Below are 17,334 nucleotides of genomic sequence, written 5' to 3'. Positions count from 1 at the left end.
CGTCGACGACATCGGTGAACGTCGTAGCGTCGCACTGAATTTCACAAGCGGCGACATTGGCGTAACCAACTCCGGTTCACGGCCGGCCATTCAGATCTAACGGATCCTCCGAGCCAGCGAAACCATTGTAAGGCCATCGCTTGCTTAACCAGCGTGCGAGGGTGGATTTGTTGATTTTGTATGCCATGCCCGTTCATTTTAATTCGGTCACTCATTCATTCATCGCCTCTCTCAAGCGCTCGGCCGCTCCGCGTAGAGGAAAAAATCGTCACGGAGTTTCTGGTCGTCAAGATTTTCGGCGTACTCCGTTCCGGGGGAGTTTCCTCTCTCGAGGACGTAGCGTACCGATACGGCGGAAATTCGCCTCCCAGAAGAAGGTCCACACTGAAAGTAGATCCGGGGTCTTGAGATCAACTAGGTACCAACACGGAGATATATCAAAGCTTTTGTTGCGAAATACCGTTCTTTCTGCCATTTCCTCTGGAGGTACAGCGGCCAGAGGATCAAGGAGCGAGAGAGAGAGACGAGGAATGAATCTGGATTCCCGTTCGATTTTCTGTTCGGCCATTCAGTCGACACGACAACGGACTGGATTGGTGCCTGTTGCCCAAGAGGCTGTTATGGCTCGCGGTTCTTTGAACTTGTGGGGCCCCTCCGTCACTCTTTTGGGGAACACGGAAGACGCCTGTTTCTACACACAGTTCTAATATAATCTGCCAAGCAACCTGGCCCTCTAGGATGACGTTCTCGCCGCGAACGCAGCCGTCCCCGGTGGAGAGGCTGCTGGAGAAAACGTAAATTCTCGATGCTCCATGATGAATTTATGTCGAGTACTCCCATGTAAATCGACACCGGTCCCCTTCTATCGCGGAGCGGCCGCTTCGCGAGTACCGCTAGAGGACAACAGACGTCACAATGATTTCTTCTTCCCCTTTCTTTGGCGTCCTGACTCCGAGATGCACCTCACTATTGTAGAACGTATCGTGGTAGATGGTAGGTTCGACGTCGCCGCAACCGTCCCGGCCGCCGGCGCAACAGCCACCGTCGACGTCTGCCATGGCCGTTCATTTGCCCAACAACCCTTCGTGGGCAGCCGCAGCGTGCTACCCTTGGAGATAAACTTCTGGGCTTTACGGCAGGCGTCGCAGCCATCGCTCGGCGAATCGGCTATTTTTGAAGAATTCTAGCCCACGGACTAGCTTCTCAACGGTGGAAGAACCGGCTCCGACTCCAATGATTTCGGGAGCTGAGGGATTTCGAGACGACAAGAGAGATTCTCGCTCCCGAGCGCCGAGGGCAAACTCGTTCCTCTGACAATCCGTAGGAGCTTCCAGAGCGGGAGGAATCACTAATTCCCTTCGAGTCCGCGGTACCCACTCGCGGGAAAGGAGGCTGATTCGCCTCTCGGGGTCTGATGTTTTCGTGACGAATTCCGCGCAAAACCATGACGTAACTATCTCTGTACGGCTCAGAATTCGCTTCTTGTCGAAGCTCCGAACGCGTGGATCGAGGATGCTTGGACTCGCATGGAGTCTCTGTTGATCAACAACAAGTTCCGTTCACCGCAATCAGCTGACTCCGAGCTTCTTCAGACAGCCGTTCGTTCAGCGGATTAGTCGGGTCGGCGGGTTTGACGGTAGCGGAGAGGAAGGCCGCTTCAGCAACGTTCACGGCCGTTCATTGCTTCGACGATCAAGGAGAGCCTAAAAACCGAAACACCAGCGCTACAACCGCGAGTCGTAGTCGACAGAATTCGCACCGCGAAGTGATGCTTTTGAATTACACCGGCGCGGCCGTCATCCTAGTTCGCCACCGATATCTATTACCCTTGGTAGTCCGGCGCTTTCCACTCCTGAGATCAATCGACCTGGAGTTCGGAACGTCGCGAGAAATCGCTCGGTAATTTCCTCGGATCTCCATCGGTGAAGGGCGTCGCTACGACTCTCGCGAGGTTCGGGAGGGGAACGCGTGAGTTGGTTACCGACAAACGAAAATCTGATCCGTAGACGGATGCTGGCTGTCATTTGGAAGCCTGTTGCTTCGCTGGTCGGAAAACGCAGCCGCTATCACGTGACTGCATATCACGTCTCGAAGACGATCCGTGGGCGGGCGCAAGGCTTCCCTGTCAAACACGATACACTTTTTGAGAGGTTTCCCCCACGTTGTGCTCTTCGTGACGCCGCCACTGCCACCATCGACGTCTTTGTCGTTTGTATGTGTTATCTGATAATACAATAATAAGTCCACCAGTAATAAGGATAATAATAGAAGAACGACAGAGCAACACCGCAGTAAGTCAAAGTTCCTTTGAGAGCCCTGACTAGGTACCATGAGTTTCACTTCGGATACTATCGGGGCATCAGGTGTGAAAATTGTATACGGCGGAACATACGATCGGAAAGAAAGAGAATCCGCGGTGGGAGACGACGAGCTTCGGCAAAACGGCATTGTTGCGTTGCTGATCTACTGTGACCCAGTTGGAACTCTGAATCTCTTCCGGCTGACCCAGTCCCCAGAAAAGCGAAAGCCTCGATCAAAACCTAGAGTTTCCGCAATTCACCATCCGAATCGGTCTGCCGCCTTCTGGCTAACCAGCTGGATCGCATGCTTTATCTGGAACACGTAATATTTGTTCGTGGTCAATAGTGATGTCATCTGGGACTCATTCGGCCCGTCGGACCTCCACCTCTCTCGCACATCGTGAGGGAGCTCCAGATCAGGCTTGAGCGGGTCTTCGCGGGTCTTGGGAGTGGTTGACTCAACAGTACCGAGGCCAGGCCCCAACAATGCGACTTCCCAAAATCAGTCTCTCGTGATGGGCTGTTCCTCCTGGTGAATAATTTCTCGCACAGTCGTCGGACACTTTCACCCTGACATTCACGTCATCCACGCTATTCGACGCCGGGAATGACGACAGCGAAGATCTTGAATCGGAACAGCGTCAACAACGACGTTTGCGATCAGAAGAAGTAGTTAGAAATAGCAGATGATAGTTAGAAATTCTGATCTCAGTCAGTCACGGAGACGGTAGGAAGACGCCTCCCGTGATAGTTCTTCTCCTTTCTCTGGCAGTTAAATGTCATGTCGCACTGGGAGAAAGTGCGGAAGACGCCAAGCTCACGCTGGAGCTGAACTGGGTCAACATAGCCTCTCCCGCTAACCCAGTGATACCAAATTCGTTTGACGGCGGCAGCGGTTGCGGCGGCGGCGGCTACTTCCGGCACGGCGATGCCTTGCTGATCTAGATCGTCCCGCGTCGCAGGTTGACGACGGGCGGCCCAGTAAGGTTCAAACGGACCTTAGGACCGATCGGACTTGATTGTGTGCCGCAACACCCTCAACGATATTCAAATTGAGTCGTTAGCGGCCCGGTGACCGAAAATCGTCTCCGAGCGAACGTCTCAGATCGCCTAGAGTTCATGAGCGAGTCCACAAGTCCCGAGATTTCTGCTCTCAATGAAAACGAGAATCATACGATGATTGCTGTAAGCTGAGTAGACGATTCGACGGAGCAAAAATCGACAGATTGTGTCAGAGTATTCAGAGAAACTGTCGACGACCTCGAGCAAGTCGGGGCTGACTGTTCACGCAGGGGGCATCGCACTTCCAATGTCGGTGTTGCCGCCGCCATTTCGCAAGGGCCTCGCTTTCGCTATGGATAGAAACTTCTAGAAGTCGTACGTCCGATAAAAACGACTACGTCCGACAGAAAGAGCTCATTGCTAAGGAATCCGGACACGCTGAGCCCACAGAGACTCATCTCGTCGTCAGAAATTATTTCCCGGGCTGACCGGGAAGTCCCGGATGGTGCGGATCCGTGTCGAGGTTCATGGCTCGCGCTCGTCCAACCGGACGACCGACTCATCGATCGACCGGCGTGCACCATACCGAGCTGCATGCGATATCCCTCGAGTTGGCGCGCAGGGCAAGGGCTGGTTTTCCGATTGGGGACCAAGAACTCCGATGGGCAACGCGCATGAGTCAGCTGAGCTTCAGCGCTTTCCGTCTGGATGGGAGGCAACGCACCTCCGTGAACCCGTCGTCGTCCGGCAGCCTCAACGGCAGCGGCTTCGGCAGGCGACCGCCATAGCGACCGCAGTCGCGCCAGCAACAAGACCTTGTTCGCGGTGTGTTGTGTATTGGCGGCCAACCCCGGCGGCCGTGAAGGGGCAACGCACCTTCAATGCCTCGAATAGCGCTCACGGACGCTCAGCTGACGACATCACAAACTACTGACTAACTGAACAGCTTCTGCTAGACTTCGGTATCGGGAGCGACATGCAAACCTCATTCAGAGTTGCTCGCGGATCTTCCGCCGACCATGAAGTTTCCTTATCTATGAACTCTATCCACTCATTCGGCTTATCTTCCGTCCGTCATTCATCCGTTCGTTCGCCCATTGAAGTATGCCTCCGTTCTTTGATTACTTAAACACTTTGAGCGGGCATCCCGACCGCGCAAGCGGTAGACTGGAACATCTCTTGGAACCGCTGAGCCTTTGAACAGTCTTTGAATTCTAGGGTTAGCCAATCTCGGTGTTTGAACCGATTGCCGACCGGACGGCGGCGACATTATTTATGATCACAGACGACACCTTCATTCACTAACCATTAACCAATCGCGATAAACGCTCTATGAAATCTAATGACTTCGCCTAAACACCGTGGGCTGATCTTTTTGATTTGAAAGAAAGCGCCTATCTCTGTCAACAACACGGGGGCGATCATTCTGTTCTACGTTCGAGCAACGCTCTACGGAAAGTGAAGCTCCGACGCGTCAACGACCAACCAAAAAAACTTAGATGAACTCGAAACTCTGATCGAAATCCTGTCGATGATGGAAACCGAGAATTTCTCCTCGGGACTTCGCAGCTCATCGATCTTTCATTTCGCAGCGTCGGAACCCTCGAAAAACCCGGTCGTCGCGGGCTCCGCCCGCCCCTGAAAATCCGTCGAAGAACACCTTGAGAGAAAATGTAACAAATTTTCTACAGTTTGTAAACAGTCGCAATTCAACCTTAGAGAACTCCGTCATCGCTCAAGATCTGACAGATGAACTAACGGGACCGAGTGGACAGTCGCACAGCGGTGAACTTGTTTGTAACAACTGGCTTCCGAAGCAGTCAGCATGCAGGAGGAACCGAGGAAAAATTGAAGAGAAAACGCTCGCCGGCGGTCAGCTGTGCGCCGACGGTTCGACTTCACCTTCACTTTTCTGGTATCAGTTTGAACGACCGTGAACCGGTTGACAATGAATGAGATACTACGGCTACAGGTGGACACCGGACAAGTGATTAAAACCTAAGCGGTTACGGACAATGTCGTTTGATTCCGTGTGTTCCTCTGTCAAAAATACAGCGAGACCCATTGGAGAAATCCTTCCAAAAATCTCGGATACCTCTCTCGAAGCTCGGTTCATGCGGTCGGAATCCTGGAATACTTTGAAAACCGAATCCGGAGACTTAGTACCTACTGGTAGTTCTCCGGACTTCACCGAGGGCTCACCGTGCTGCGGGCTAAGCTCTTCGAAGGCCTCCGATCCGCTCCCTTCGAAAATCGAGCTCGAGGGCGACGTCGTCTCACCGTCGGGGCATCCCGTGCAGTTCTTGCTCTGGGCATCCCTTGAAAACTTCAAGACTGATCGACGGTGGGAGCTTCTCGTGCCGTCGACTCTCGTGGTCATAGTTCACTTTGGTCCACTAGCGAATTTTCCCGAATTTCCGAGATGCAAGCAGCATTAGAATTCTTCCACGTGCCCCCACGTCTCTTCTGTCGCCTGATGAGTCGCTTTTGGAATGTTTTGCAACAACGACTACTACAAAAAACAACACGCAAGCATCGTATTGACACAGACGATCATATTAGGATTGAGATTCGCAGTGGGCCGATGTCCGACCCTGAACCGAGTTACTCTCCGCGGCGGCGGCGGCGTCTACGACGCGACGGCTGCTACAGTGTGCACCACGATGATGGCCTTGTGGCAAACACTTCATAGCTTTTGTGCTGCTTAGTCGTCGTCGTTGTAAGGGGCCGAACAGTGCCGACACGCAGCGCAGACTTGCGACCTGACTGCCGAGCCCTCAAGAGCCCCAACCCCGGAAATCGTCTCTCGGAGTCGGGATCGTGAGGCTGTTTCCGACGGATACTCGCTCGCGGGTCGCCGGAATCCGCGATGCCGTCGGAGAGCACCCGAGTGGAAATCTCCAGCTGTCAGCACTACGCTCGGGTGTAAAGTCACAGCACAGCATTGAAAGAGCGTTGCCCCTTTCGATCTAAATCGCGCGGAGCAACAAGTAGCAACAAAATATATTCTGGAGAACAGCTGATCTCCCTGGATTACGATAGCCACCCATTCTGCGTTCACGAGCGATAGTCCCGCGGACTACTCTCATGCCCAGGTATGGTCACGGAGAGCGTGTACGAGCCGGGAATCTCCCTCTGAGATGGAATGATCGAACAGACTCTGAACTCCGACCCGCTTCTTTTGCGGCTTGGGGGAGAACCTCGAATACCCTCTATACGCATCTATTCTCAGAGAGCGATACGTGTTATCCACCGCATGTGAGTCCGGTCGCTGGCAGAAGTCGACAAAGCGACCGATCGACAGAAACAGCCGGATCATCTCTTGTGAGATCCAAAATCCGTGGATCCTTGTGACACCGATTCGATCAAACGGCGCTTCCGCGTGTTCGTGAAACGCAACGTTTCCTCGCGCGCGCGGGCGCGCTTCGCTTTCCTGGTGTGCATTGAAAATACTACGAAGACGACGGCGACGAGGAGGAGTCGGAGGGGAAGAAAGCCGCTGGCTTGCTCCAACCCATTTCAGTTGCAAACGAAGATCAGACCGTGGCCTCGATGTCCACAGAACGAGCTGCCGTTCAACAGAAAGCCATCTTCTTCCTGTTGTTACCGGCGGCGGCCGCAACGGCTTTCCTCAAGCTCCTTCTTCTCGTTTTCTCTCGTCTTCTCCTCTCAGAAGATAGCGCTGACTGGTCATGCAGTTGGCCGACCACCTTGTTGTTGGTGGTGTCGCTTGATCTTGGCTTTGGTTCCAGCGAACGGCGGGATCATTCTTTGCTGACTGACCCACATATTCGTTGCCGCAGCAGCAGCATCGCCCTGCCTGATTGAGTGACAGACGGACGGACGAGCAAGCGAGCGAGCGAACGCTCAACAGCCAGTGAAAGTGTTCCGCGTTCGATAAAGTCGTCGTTGACGTCGTCGACGGTCGCTCGGATTCTACTTTGCTGAGTGACCGCTAGATTTGCGCCACTGTCGATATTACGGTCACTTACTCAGTCATCGAGACTTCAGCCATTTTCTTTGGCGTTGATTAGAAATCATTTGGCTAGCTGGAGCCCCCGCAACGTGACCGATCCGAATAATTATTCAACCCCACCGGCGACCACGGCGAATGAATCGAAAATTCTGAAAATTTGCCGGAAAATTCTTCGGCGAGCTGATATTCACCCAAGCGGGAGCTCAAAATTAGAACGCACGTGGATGAATCATCTCTCCCTCTTCTTCGTTCCCCTCCTGAATTTTCGGATCGGTGCTCGGAGCCTCGCAGTATGGAAGGAACAATACCTACCGCGAATCTGGAATCATGCGAGGAAATGATCGGGTGTCAAAGTTCTGCGGAGGAGCGCCGCGATTCGGGTCCCGCGTACGGACGGTCTGAATCGACGCTGAACCCCTTTCTGACCGGCACCTTTCCAACGTGACATTACACCGGGTAATCTATGGTTGCGTCTTCGGCCTCTCGTGGCTGACACCTCCATCACGCTTCTCCTAGTCCAGACTAGAACACACTTCCTGGATGTTACTTCTTCCTGGCCATCATTGCTATCCGCATCATCGGCAGTGGCTGCGGCCACGTTGACGTTGCTTCTGGTGACTTCGCCGGTGCTTCCTGGTTAGTTATCGGACTAACACAAGGATTAGCATCGATTCCGGTGGATGCGTCAACATTTCTACCGTAAACCGAGGATAGGGACGCTTCGATGGTCTTGTTCTCGTGTCTTCTGTTTTGGATCGAACGGCGGGAAGTCAGGCTAGGAAAATCGCCAGAAAGCCTCTGGATATTTCTAGAGCCTCGTCTTTCCGACAATGAATCAATATCCGACGGCACACCCCATCTTGAAGTGTCATGAAATTCAAGAACGGGACCGATCACTGAGTCCGTTGCATTGGCTCCATCGCTCGATGCTTCTCTTCTCAGACCTCAGAATCCTTTTTTTTATGACCCGTAGGATCAATGCATTTGACAATGTACGCTTGAACGATACTGAACTTGAATGTCGAACTCTAAGGTCAGTTTGACAAGACTAAGGTTCGCTCGGCTCGGATAAACCAGGAAGTGTTAGGCACGAGCGTTTCAGGAACAGCTTAGCAGCAATCTCGAGAGCTGTTACGTCATCGGGGTCGACCAAACGTCACACAGGAATCGGGTCAAAAGAGATCTCGAGCTTCGAGTTCATGTCGCTGTTGACCAATTTTTTCCGTGGTAACAAACAGTCGAGACAGAGCGAATCTCGCTCGCATAAGCTGCCGGGGAAGAAGCCTCTGTATTGGGGAATGAGGATGAAGGGAGAACAAAACCCATGAATTCAAAGAATTACTCAATAGAATTCCAGAGCGGAGAATTTCTTCTTCTGATTCCCGCCCAGGTCTGATAGCAGTCATCGATATTTTTCCGCTGCACAGAGGACGGCATGACTCGAGCGGTGTGCTCGAAGCATGGGGCAAGTTGCCCTCCTCCGGCGATGCCCTCTCTCGCGCGAGATCTGGGTCGGCAAGGCAATGAACTTGCAAGGGCACGTGATCCGGTCGCCTCAGAGAGTGCCACGGGGCGACAGAGCAGGATACAGAGTCTGAGTTTATTCTACGATCCCTCACTGACGGCAGCTAGTACCCCACAATGAATTTCACCTCGGCGAAAGTTCTCACCGTAGCAGTATGGACTCTTTTTACCGTGGTCGAAATGTGGATTTCTCATTCTGGGGGCCGAGGGGGAAGGATGGGAATGCGACTAAAATGGGCGATTTCGTCTTCGAATGAAAAAGAGTAGACGAACTCCGCTGCGGAAGAGGAAGAACGGGTCCCGAAGGGCATGAAATTCAGAGCCTGTCGCATCCCGGAAGCGCATACGGATCTCGACGATCGTTGATCTCACGTCACCCTCCTTGTGTCAGACGGAAAGTGGGTCGCGGTGCCAGTGAACTTGCGAGGCTTTCTAGGGCGCCCTCTACAGAGCGACGATTTCGATCTCTGTACGGAGACTGTCTCGTTTTGCCTGTTACCAACTCGGATATCTATTTCGAACTCGATACGTCCTCTCAATGGGAGAGACAACAATGAGCCAAAGAGGATTTGTACGGACAGCTTTTTTCTTGAACAATCATGATCAATTACTCAAATAATTTGAAGGATTCGACAGACTGCGTTCCATGCGACTTCAAAAGGCGAACTGGAATTCCCAGAGTCCCGAGGTTCTGAGGGAATACTCCGGAGAGCGCGAGTCTCCAACTCTGGCGCAGGAAAGCCCCTGCGAGAAATCATAATATTTCACCATTGAATTCGAGTCTCCGAAGCATATCCGCCGAATCCCGTTTTTAGAAGCGTTTTCGGTCTGAGGAAAACATTCGATGTATGATATAGATGTGCAATACGATACATATTCCAATATACGCTCCATGAGAGTCCCTGCGAATCCGAACGAGGCGTCGCCGGTCCCCTCTGGGTTTAATGCCCGCAAAGACGGAAGTGCGTGGGATCTATGGGATCGAGCTCGATTCCTAGTCACTGGATTCCGCTGGGATCGAGTTTGGTCGGTCAAGCTTTGATCGCGTCTGCTGACCGAGCGTGCAAACTAACAACAGGATTCTCTGTCTCTCTCTAGCTCTGACTTGCTAACGACAGGCCTGTAGCTGGTAGGCAGGCAGGCAGGCTGGCTGGCTAGTGAAAAAGATGATGATGGCGTAATGTGGCATTGGTAAACTAGGTCGTGTCGACGCACTCCAGCGGGGTCAGGTCGACTGTCGATGCGCTCGCAGATCGAGAGTGCAGAGAGCCGTCGCGTCGTGGAAATACCATGCGACCGATCCTTCGCGAAACTTGTCATGCCAGATGGCATATGATCTACATTTTTTTTTGCAACCATCAATGCGTCTGGTTCATAACTTTTCCCGGTACAAACAAATTCGCCGTACGTCGATCACTGGTTGCATGAGAACGGCGTACCTCGGCATTTTCCTGGTCAAGGGGCCGGCTCCCGAGGATTTTTGACCACGGCCCTCCAGGGCTGCCGAAACTTCAATTCCGTTTTCCCGTAAAAAAAATCCCACAACAGTCGAGAGTCCAGGGTATTCACGCAGAAGCCACGACGGCGGGTTGAGCGGGAAGTCTCTTCGAAGAACGATCAAGGCTCGGCGGTAGTCGAGTTTCACTTGTCTACCGGCCTATGACTTCGAGTCGGACCGATGCACCCTGCTCCCGTTAAATCGTGGTCGGTATGGGGTTTCACAGGCGGAAGTGCTCCGGAAGAGCTCCGAGTTTGCGCAACACGGGGGCTGCGGAAGGCTCCAGAGTTGCTCTTCCCGGAACCAGAAGCCGGCCGATGATCTGTCGCTCGAGCGCGCGGGCGAACTAGTTCGTCCGTCCACTGGCCGTGCCCCAGACCGTCTACATACGGCTCGCTGTCTTCAGAGACTTCCGCATCCGCCCTCGCTCTCCGCCGAGCGTCTACCGACTTCGCTATGCCCCAGGCCATTGAACTCGAGAGATCGTCTTCGTGTGAGAAGCCAACGACTTATCACACCCGTGACGATCGAAATTCATCCCTTCTCGTTCAACTTCCGTTCAAAGACGAATCGATCGAATGTCTCGTGAGACCTCGTTTCACGGCTAGCGTGCGTAATTCACTCATGAGGAGAGACTCAGTGTGGCCGAATATTTCTCATCGATTGAGAACTGTAATCAGGAGCTCGCGGTTCGCGTAGCCTTGAGAGCATCGCATCCTTCGAAGGCACGATCGCGGATGCATGCAGCTCAGCGACATGTAAGAGGAACATGTCGAATATTCCGGGAAACCCAACGATCGCACACAGAGCCGGAACTCTGGGAAATAGAACTCAATTCGAATCAGTCTCAATGATTTTTTCCTTTTTCGGACTCTGGCAGAGATTACCTAGGATACTCGTGTCGTTTCCTTTAATATTTTAGAGATCATTCAGACGCCGTTCGAGGTTAGGTCAGCGTGTCGACGAACTCCACATATCCAGGGCAGGAGGCCGACGACAAGGAGGGATACGACAGGCCGGAGAGCGGGGGAGAGTTCTGGCGTGAGGGAGCGAGCGGGCGACCGCCCGTCTGCCTGCCCGCACAAACAAACGACCCTTGGATAAGCCCGATAGATTTCCACCGAACCCCCGATGGGTAGTAACCCGGCTTACGTCATAGCGCGGAAGTTGGCCTGGGCCGGTCGCTTTTTGCCTTACTAGGTTAGGCTCGATACCGAGGAGCTCGCCGCATGCGGACCCTTGTCCGTCGAAAAATCTTAACGCTCTCCGTCCCGGGACAATTTTCTCAGTCGGCGATCCCGAGCCTGAGGACAGGGACTCGTCGGACGTGTGATGACCATAACTTCCGGTACATGTGCGCGAGAAATTATTATTTCTGCAGTCAGTACCTTACGTCGTGTCAATGTGCTTTTTTTTCGACTCGTTCTAGTTAGGTTATCCGTCTCCTATTAGGCTCGGATGCGTACTGTCCTTGGCAGAGCGTTCACCCCGCCGTGGCTGGTGACCTACATTCAAGCCGTCGAAGTCATCCTCGGGCCCGCGTGCCTGCTTGCCCATTCGCCCGCTCGCTCGCCCGTTTGCCTATCGGGCCTACGGTACCGTACAGAGAACGATATCGGCTTTCTCAAGAGTTCGAAAGTCGGATCCGACACCGATTCATCGGAAGAGAAGGAGCGAGTTTCTCGAACGTACGGCGATTACCTTGACCTCTGCGGTTGGCCGAAAGACGCCACGCCGTTCTGAAGGGGGCTCGGCTCGATTCGGCGCGGGATGACTCCCGATTCTGGGAATACGAATATCTGAAGCAGCTCGATTCATCGTGCTATTGTTCTTCGTGTGTCTCCCAATCTTGATTTCCCGACTCCGTGCAGGTCCATCGCCTAACGGCTGTCTCACTAGAGACGCTTCAGAGACGATATAACGCTTGAGGGAAGGAATTCTCGGGCTCGGGGGAGCTGGGCGCGACGTGCCTCGAGCTCCGAAAGCCCGAAAACTCCGTATGACCAGACGACCCGATTGAGCTCGGCTCTATCAAAGGGTTGTTGAGATCATGGGAAAGCGAGATTCAGGTCAGCAGTCAGAAGTGAGCCGTGCACGAAACCTACTCCTTAACGAACAGGGCGGAATAGTCAACGGTGAATCGGCAGGCAGCCGGGGATGTCCGATATCACAAGTGAACGATTGCGTATCATAAGCGGCCACCTTGTTGTTGAGACACCTAATGCCGTGACGTCGGACTCGATCGCTGGCTGGGACTCTCGAAACCTGTTTTTACGTGGATTCTTGGCTCAAAGCATTTGGTTCCCGTCGACAGAAGCGTCTCTCGACGCTCGATGAACAGTCGGGTGATCCGAACAACAAACAAACGAAGCGCGCGGGGATTAGGGGCTGGAGAGGCTCGAGCTCGGAGGCCGGAAGTAACTTGATTTCCTCCGCAAGGTCTCTCCGCAGGTCGTGGAGTGAAACGTTCACGATGTGCGTGTCTGCTCGACCATCCGTCCGTCCGTCCGCGGGCTCATCTGTGTGTCTGTTTTTCTGTGTCTCTCCGAAAGTGCGACCGAATGTAGAGCACGCCTAACCAAGATAGTCTCTATTGCAGGGCCGTTCACCTTGCTGGTGGCCCTCGATTCCAGCGGCACCCGGCTGGACTGACTGACCCAGTTAGTGTAATGTTTTGTTGTTACTAGCCGCTCACTACACTCTACTAAAAGAGAGTACGGGAGACAGTTCACCACGTTACGCGAACGATCGAGCGGCGAGGCGAGCGAGTGAGCGAGCGCGGACTGGTCTCGGAGAGATCAATCATGCGACGCTATACACTTCCCATATCGTCCCCGAACAGTTATTATGCGAGCGACTCATGAGTCTGGATTCCAACTGCGGATACAATCCAGAAGGAGAGAAAACAGACAGAGGGCTGTCAAGAGTTGGATAGATAACCGCAGTAGAGACAACTCGACCTAACTAGCGAGGTCGACGTCACCGACTGAAGACGCATTCCGGAACGGACAGCGAACGAATTTCGAGCTCTACGATCGCTGCCGGCTGTGGGCGCTGTGTCGTGGCCGCCCGAAGCTAACGGTGTGAAAATTTGCCTACTCGTGCTCAATGTCTCTCTATCTTGCTCTCGTTGTTTTCGTCGGCGTTGTTGTTATTGTTCTGCTGGTCTCGTTGCAAGCTGCCTCTTGATGAAACGCACATGTTATGTCACATCTACCACCTTCTTCTCCTCCGCGTTCGTTGCTGATCACCTCAAGGCCCTGAGCCAGTCCGCGGCTGTTGAACCTCCGACCCTATAAGAAAGGTTGACCTCAATTTTGCCGCCCTTCTTTCTTGACCACCAGTCTACGAAGAGTAGAATGAAAGAGAAAAAACAACAAGCATAACAGTGCGCACGTGTACGCCTTGTATTCATCTATCTGCGACTCGGGAGGGGGAGTCGCCCACGTTTCGTACACATTTGACGCGAAACTTTTTGCGAGCCCCCGTTCTGCTTCCGCGTTCCACGGGGATATGACGGGCCTCGGGAATGCGTCGATCCCTTCCGATCGAAGGAATCATGTCTGGATGCACGCTTTCGGTCGCGGGGGATCCGGGACCTCGCGAAATACCGTTTTCGTCGACTCTGGGACGAGCGGGAAACAACAGCCGGAAATACTGGAACAGGTGTATATCCGGGCTGAGCTGGATTATATAATAATTGGGAACACGTCTGTACTCAGGTCGGAATATTTGCCGGAAGCGTTCCTCCATCGAAATCGGCGGTGGCCTTGCAACGTTAGAATACGTCCTGAGAGTTCCTGGGTTCTCCGTCCCGAAGGCTGCGGTGCCCGAGGCTGCCGCCTTCGCTGTACGGCTCCTCCAACACGGAAGTCGGCCGAGCATTCACCTCTCCAAAGGTTCTTGGGCAACCTTGCCTCCAAAAGTTCCTGACTGGGCGAGGCCGTCCGACGGTGGCTCCAAGCGCCCGCGCGCCCGAAATAGAGACGAGTACTTCTTTCTGAATGCTCTCGCGGTGCTATTTCAGGCTGACAGCTTTGGGAAATCCGGATTTACATTAACTTGAAGGAAATCTCGAGGTTATCCGAGTGATCCGGATAACCTCGTGGAAATATTCCCAGAGCGCGGATGGTTATCAAGGGATGCGCCAAGGGGGGATTCGAAGTCGATCGAGAGATAAATATCCATCCCATCTCAGACAGATCTATCCTTCTCATCGCCGAGGTGGATTCCCCGGTTCGAAGTCAGGTCGCGCCTCGAACTCCGTCTCCAGAGGTACGGAATCACTCCGCCGGTGTCTCAGGCCGATCGTCGAATGGCATAACGGTATCAGAGTTTTGTTGTGACTCCTTCTTTCCCAATACGAGATGGCAGCAGGGCCCATCTAAACTTAACCCATCTAAAGAACCTTCCTCGGTGAACTTTGAGAGGACGTTGACCTAGTTGGGAATCGAGTGAGCGCCCTCTTGCGGATCCGTCGGCCACTCGAACAAGGCGCGCTGACCTGACTCAGTTGGTAGATCAAAGCTTCGAGGACGGACGTATCACTTGGACCCACGAGCCCGAGACCACGCGCCGCCGGCTCGACAGCTCCACGTTCCTTTGATAAGCGACGTAGTTCCATCAACTCATTTTCAAGAGTCTTCGATAGAGACGACCCGGACTCGAAGCTCGCTTTCTGTAACCCGGGTCTGGTGTTGCGTTTTCTTACGGTTGAAGGGTGCGCGGAAGTTTCGAGTTAAGTGTCAAAGTGGACTCTAAACAGACTTTTGTTTAGAAGTTCGTTTGGTGGAAAAGTACACTCTAGTAGCTCCAGTGACTGAAGGATATTTGAGAAATGTTGTTGGATGTCCGGCGAAGTACACGACTCGGTACGTTATTATTCTCGAAAGCGTATTCCTCACCACTTCGGCGGAAGTGATCCGCGAGCAAACCCGTGAACTAACAAGTAGGTCACCATCAGAATTCCTTTGAGATGTTTTTCCTCGAAACGCCGGAAAATCGAAGGGTCAGAATCCGAAATCTTCCTGTAACAGTGGGTCGCGCACCCATGCTCCAGGTGCCTCCAGAATTTCCGTCGAGCCAATACCGAATTCAGGCTGGTGAACTCTGACGTTGCTTCGTTCGAACACCTTGAAGGAGGAAATATAGCTCCCCGTGAAGTCCCTTTAATTTGGTGATTTGGTCTGCCACGTGAATCGGATAGGTTGCGGTGAGGAGCTCGCGCCGGAGCAAGGCACAAAACGTGCACTGGCTGGAGCTGGAGCTTTGGTCGAGCAGCTGACGAGGCGCCTCAAATCTGTGGATCGTCTTCTCGACTCCAATTTCTATTTCTGATCAGTTCCGTCGAAATTCGGACTCATAGCCGATTCGGGTAGATTTCTCGGCGACAATATTTCCGTAATTGTGCACTACAAAGCGAAAGTCACTGCTCCTTAAGGTTCTGAATGATTACCCTGAGGCAAACTCGTTTATCTCGACGGCTCAGGTGCTCCTTCGAATGGTCGGTGAGCCCAGTAATAGAAAATAATTCGATGGAGTCGCGGTCATCTTCCGGCTGCCGACAATCATCGGCGACAAGAACAACGTCATCGCCAACAACAATTAGCTAACAGACCACGGCCCATCTCCGGGTGGATCCGCCGGCCGGTAAGCTGGCCCTAACCCAAATGCAGCGTTCAGGAAGTGAAGGAAGCATATTTGTTTGGGTTTGCTGTTTCGGCCGCTGCCTGCGCCGCTCGGCAACATGCTGGATCCCGGCCCGCGGCAGCTTTTCTGTCGTCTGTCTATCTGTCGGTTCGTCGGCGTCGTCATCATCCGGAGATCCAGAATCCACTTTCCCTTCAACGGCCCCGTGACGTTTTCCGGTTACAGCAAACCCAGTTCTTCGCAGCGGCTCGTCCGCTTGGACTAGATTAGCTGATCTAGAAACTTTCGCTTTCATGGGAGCGGCCCCTAGTCGGACACGATAGAAGATCGCTCGTGTGCTCGAGTCGAAGTTCTTCCATCCGACGATCAGATCATAGGGAGCGCGAATCGAGAGAAGCTGTGCGAGAAGAAATACATATTGTTCGTCCTCCGAGGTTTTCCTCGTCTACAACGCGACATGATAGTGACCTCTGTCGTAACTTCCCGAACTGGCAACTCATCGGGCGCTCCTTACGAGCGAACCGGAATTTTTCCCTTCACCGGTCGAGATTTCGGTTCCGGCTTCCAAAGCCCGCTGGTTAGCGGGGAAATTATTATTGTGAGGTATCTTAACTATTTGCCTCTTCCGAAAGCGGAAGGTATGAGGCGTATCCGACGCGTATCTACTGATAAGTACGCCGTGTTGACCGATTGGGAGGATGTCGTATATTTCCGAAGCGAGTGGAAGTGGGGTTTGGATGTTTTTGTTTTGCCCCAGAAACGCGGATTCTGTCCCGGGAAACACTTTCATTCGGTGTGCCGGTTGCTGAAGTGCTGCTCGGTCGGTCTTTCGGTTGGCAAGAGGGCCGGCTTGGCTGACTGACTGACTGGCTGGCTGGCTGGTTGCTTGCAGAACCGGTACAGTCGTCGCCAACGCTTTCCCTTCCTCCATTCATCCCTCACTTGTGAGCCGGGAGCGACCCGGCGTCCAGGCTCTGGTCCCGACGCTCTGTCAGTCTGTGTTTGTGACGGCTACAATGCACGCGTCGGGCTCTTCCCGTCGCTTTCTGTGGAAGTGACTCCGAGTGACATTTATTTTTATTCAATCTGATTATTTTTATTTTCGTCGAAGGAAGTGTCGTTGTCTCGGTCGCCGCACCTGCTGCCACCGTTGATGCTTCTTTCGCCGTCGCGAGCGATTTCCAACATGAACTCGATGTACAGTGTTCTCTGAGACACTTGCGGTGCCGATTGGATTAAGTTCAGTGATCCGGCGTCTAAGCCCTTCGGGGTGTGAATCTCAACTCTCTCCGGATAATACAATTCTCTAAAAATCGTACGTTGACCCGATTATCTAATCCACGACACTCAATTGATATAAAGGGTCTCCGACGGACCGTCGGGTC

This window comes from Galendromus occidentalis, unplaced genomic scaffold (assembly GCF_000255335.2).
Source record: "Galendromus occidentalis unplaced genomic scaffold, Mocc_1.1 scf7180000077440, whole genome shotgun sequence".
Taxonomy (NCBI): domain Eukaryota; kingdom Metazoa; phylum Arthropoda; class Arachnida; order Mesostigmata; family Phytoseiidae; genus Galendromus; species Galendromus occidentalis.
The sequence above is the reverse complement of the archived record's forward strand: the minus strand, read 5'-3'. Positions refer to the sequence as shown.